This window comes from Leopardus geoffroyi, chromosome A1 (genome assembly GCF_018350155.1).
Source record: "Leopardus geoffroyi isolate Oge1 chromosome A1, O.geoffroyi_Oge1_pat1.0, whole genome shotgun sequence".
NCBI lineage: Eukaryota > Metazoa > Chordata > Mammalia > Carnivora > Felidae > Leopardus > Leopardus geoffroyi.
The window spans coordinates 9204383-9209136 of record NC_059326.1 but is presented as its reverse complement, the minus strand read 5'-3'; the positions used below and the strand labels follow the sequence as shown (position 1 = coordinate 9209136).

The 4754-nt window shown below is 50.3% G+C and overlaps 1 long non-coding RNA gene across 1 annotated transcript; it reads right to left on the bottom strand.

The window, feature by feature from the left end:
- Nucleotides 1-1557: 1557 nt before the first annotated feature.
- Nucleotides 1558-4533, bottom strand: LOC123598464. Its single transcript, XR_006712737.1, has 3 exons — nucleotides 4309-4533; nucleotides 3847-3945; nucleotides 1558-2383 (listed from the first exon to the last, which is right to left on the bottom strand). It is a non-coding gene; the product is annotated as an uncharacterized LOC123598464 (long non-coding RNA).
- Nucleotides 4534-4754: the final 221 nt, after the last annotated feature.

The following is a 4754-nucleotide window of genomic DNA, read 5'->3' as shown; positions in this document are numbered from 1 at the left end:
TTGATCTTGCTTCGTTCCTGGCCAGGCCGGCTGTGACTGTGGGTGTGTGGGCTTCACGGCTGGACCCCGGGCCTGGCTGGCTCAGGCCTCACGCGTCACCCAGTCACCTGGAGCTGCCCCACCAAAGGCCTTTCTCCCCCCCACCCCCCCACCCCCCCCCCCCCACCCCCCGGCCAGACTGCCCTGTGCACTGGCAACTTCCTGCTGTGTCCTCTCCTGCCTCTGGGCCTCCTGCCTCTCCCAGGCAAACGCTGAAGAGACGGAGGCCAGGGAGGGGGAATGTGGCCAAAGCCTCCTAATGAGTCGGGAGCCCAAAAAGGACCACGGGCTGGGAAACGTGGCTTTAAAACCCACACCTCCGGGGGCACCCGGGAGGCTCAGTCAGTTAAGCGTCCAGCTCTTGATTTCGGCTCGGGTCGTGATCTCACGGCCATGATGGAGCCTCACATTGGGCTCTGCCCTGAGTGTGGAGTCTGCTTAAGATTCTCTCCCTCGCTCTCTCTATCTCCTTCTGCCCCTCCCTTGGTCATTCTCTCCACCCCTTTCTCTCTCAAAATAAAAAACAAACTTAAAAAAAAAATAAAGAAAACCCACACATCCATCTCAATAGAAACCCAGAAACGTAGTCTGTGCTGTGGCCAGCGGTCGCGTCACAGGGGTTTGTCGGGCACGAGCGGAATCTACCGTCTCAGAAAGAGCAAACCATTATCAGTACGTTAGAACCTCAACACCAGTTGCTTTCTTTCATTCTATCATCAGTTTCTTCATGGCTTCGCGAAGGCAGCAATGGAAGAAAGCAACGCTAACCAGAACTGACTCCGGGTGTGGGATGTTCCACGGGGGGCGATAGGATAGCTCTATGGCTAAAGGCAAAGGCTTTGTGTCTCCCCAAGATGACCACATCAGTATGTCCCCCCTTCCACCAGTGACAATTGGCACTGTTTCACGGAGAGGCGGGATCTGTAGTCTCTCGCCTCAGACCTGGGCAGACACTGGCAAGCTCCTCAACCACAACAATATGGTGGACGTCATGGGTGTGACCTCCAAGGCTAGGCCTAAGAGGCAGCGCAGCTTCCATTCCAGATGCCTTGGGCGGCTCCATCCGGGGCATGCCAGCCTCCCATCTCCTGAGGCCGCACAACAGCCCCGCAGAGAAGGCCTCCGTCCCACAGCGACCATCAGCTTCCCGGGCACGTGAGAGGGCCATCTTAGGAGCAGACCGGACACCCCTATCAAGTCTTCACATGACTGCGGCCCCGGCCAATTCATGACTGCAACCAGGCAAGGGGCCCCAAGAGAAAACTGCCAGGCTGAGTCCTCCTCACATTCCTGATCAACAGAAGCAGAAGTTTTTGTTTTCTTTCACTTTGTTTTTTGAGGGAGAGAGCGTGAGAGGGAAAGCACGAGCAGCAGAGGGAGAGAGAACAATCTTAAGCAGGCCCCACCCCCAGCACAGAGCCTGATGCGGGGCTCGATCCCATGACCCTGATATCACAACCCGAGCTGGAATCAAGAGTCAGACGCTCGACCGACAGAGCCACACGGGTGCTCTGAAACTATCTTTTTAAGCACCGTGTTTGGGGTGATTTGTTACATAGCATTAGATAACTCAAACACCATGGAAATATCCTCAACAGAAGGGTGCTACAACAAGATTTCTGTGGGAAGAACCAAGCAGGCTACTATTTATACGGTAGGTTGAATGCAGCAAGATTTGGGGCGGGACAACCAGTTATGGAAAATGGCCATAATGGCAATAATTATACCTCCTTCACAGAGACGTTGTAAATATTCTATGAGATACCAGATGTAAAGTGCCTCCCAGTGCCTGACTCAGAGTAGAGGCTCAGTAAGTAGCAATTATTACTGTTCTCACAAGGCAGGCTAGTCAAAAATGTTACGAGAAGGCAGGGATGAGGGGACACAGGCCAGTGAGAGCCATTTTTTTCAAGTGGATATATATATGCCTCTCTTCCATTTATATCCCCCATCCTTTGGACGCCATATCATTTAGAATTAAGTCTGGCCCAAAGGACAGAAAGCCCAAAATAATAGCGGCTTAAGTAAGACCTAAATGCTTAGGTCTCTCTGTTGGAAGCAATTCAGGACTGTCATCTCCGGGTCCAAAATGGCTACCGGGATCCAAAATGGCTGCTAGAGTACCATCGATTACCTCCGAATTCCAGTCCCTAGGATGAAGGGAAGGACAAAGGAGATCATGCTCTCTCCACTTGAGAACACTTAGTAGAAGTTGCACACACCACTTCTGCTTGCCTCCCATTGAGCAGAACTAGGTCACACGGACACTATCTGCAAGGGAGGCCAGGAAATGTACGCAGTCCTTACCCTGTGCTGCCGTGTGCACGGTCAAAAACTGTGGGTTCTGGTAAAAGAAGAGGAAGATAGACGTTGGGGAAACAGTACGCAGTCGGCCGAGGACGCCAAATAGCCTCTATATGTCTATATATCGTACGTAATGACTTAAAAAGCCATGTTTCCGGAGGCAATCGAGGTAGAGATTTCTACTACTCAGATTCTCTCTTTCTCATGTTCCTGAGATCTTTGGTCACTTTTTTCCATCCCAGCCACTGCTGTTCTGACCAATCTGCACGAGCCGTGACCAGCTTCTCGAGAGCTGGAGCATGCCTCCCATGTTAGACATGCACGAGCGATTTCATAGTGCCTCACGTCCAGCTTGGGGCTTCTCTATGGGGCTCTGTCCCGAGATACCTCGGGACCACATAGTGTCTACGCGATGTGTGCCACCAGAAATCAGGGGGTGGTTACTGTCTGTGGTGCAAACCTTTGACCGGTGGGAGATGGGAGGAGATGAGTAAACTCTCCATCTCTCCCTCCTATGGAAGTGCTGTCCCAAGGTGCAGTCATTTGAATGGCACATCAAAAGATGGTCCTTCCCGATCGCATAACCCATTGAGCTTGACCACAAGCAGGGGGCAGCTCAGTTAAGCACCGTCTTATTGGCTTTCCCTCTTTCCTGCCTCTTTCCCCCTGTTCTCTCACTCTTCTTTCCTGGGCATGGCACTCCCTGCTGGGATGATAGCACCCATGCTCTGCTTTCTAGGAAAACCAGATTAAGGATAAGCTAGCTTGCCAATGGCTCTCGCCTCTCCATCCAGACTCCTTCCCCTTCTCTTCCCCGTTTCCTCATGGCCAGCTGGGCCTCAGTGCATCTCTTAGGGATATATAAGAAACTATTACAAACAGAAAGCCGTCTTCTGGAAGGTTCAAGTGAAGCCCTGCTTTGTCTAATGCTTCTCAGTCTTTTCATCGCAGACACACTCAGCATCCCAAATTTAACAAGGTTTCTGGTTATAGCAGGTTAAAAGAAAAAGAAAAAAAAAACTTTGAAAATTAAAACATGTTTGGGGTGCCTGGGTGGCTCAGTCGGTTAAGCGTCTGATTTCAGCTCAGGTCGTGATCTCATGGTTCATGAGTTTGAGCCCCACGTCGGTCTCTGTGCCGACAGCTCAGAGCCCGGAGCCTGCTTCAGATTCTGTGTCTCCCTCTCTCTCTGCCCCTCCCCTGCTCACGGTCTGTCTCTCTCTTTCAAAATAAATAAACATTAGCCAAAAAGTTGGGTTTTGTTTTTTTTTTTAGTGCTTATCTCTAATCAGCTTCTTTCTGAAGAAACTCCAAGTGCAGAGCTCCTTTTTAATAGACTGAATTGAAATCATGAAGAAACATAGGAATAGAATCCAGACTGTTTTCCCAAAAACTTCATTCCAATTTCCCTGCCATGCCCCCCTCCCATGAACTTGGGGTCTGTCCTCTGCTGAGGTCTTCATGCCCCCACCCCCGCCCCCAGTCGTGTCTGGGTTTCCCCACCTGTGAAACAGGGCTTATGGTAACAGCTTAGCTCTTTTCATCGGGACCTAATCTTAATGCGACGTCAATTCTCGGGAAGGTAGACACTATCCTTGTTTCCTGAAGGGGAAAATCCACACGCATTAAAAAATATCAGGCGCCGGTTCCTTCCCTACATTTTCATTCATCAACCTACTTGTGATTTTAAAGCATTTGGGAGCCATCTGGCCAAAAGAAAATGAGTTTAATAACCAAATGGTGTTATTTTACAGAAATCACACTAAATGAGACCTTTTATTTTCTGAAGAGTAGTTGACTTAATGGGACTTGAGGGGCCAAATATTATTCTCCATGGCCCCCACAGAGGACCCCCCCTCCCCACTGTTTGAGCAGCCGAAGGGGTAGCGAATCCAGATCTGTTTGGAAGTTCAGAACCCGATCCCGCAGTGACCGACCACACCTCTGGGACTTACAACAACTCACCATCGGTTCCATGTCGTAATCACTCCTTTCTTTTCGACAAAGGCACCACGGCATGTTGCCAAAAAAGTTTCAAGGGCTTAATGTCGTTTCAAGACTTTTCAAAGTAAGTTCTTGAAACTCACTGGCAAAATTGAAACAACCCTGGGGGCTTGCAAATGTGGATCAGGGATCAGAGAACTCTGTTTCCGAAGAGTGCGATCTTCCCTCTAAATCTTTCCTTATGTGTCTGATTTACACAACTCTGATTTCACAATAAAACTAAGTAAATAGGGGCGCCTGGGTAACTCAGTCAGTTAAGCATCTGACTTCAGCCCGGGTCATGATCTCGGGTCATGATCTTGCGGTTTGTGAGGTTGAGCCCCGCATCGGGCTCTCTGCTGTCAGCACAGAGCCCGCTTCAGATCAGATCTGTCCCCTTCCCACCGCTCCTCCCCTGCGCTCTCTCT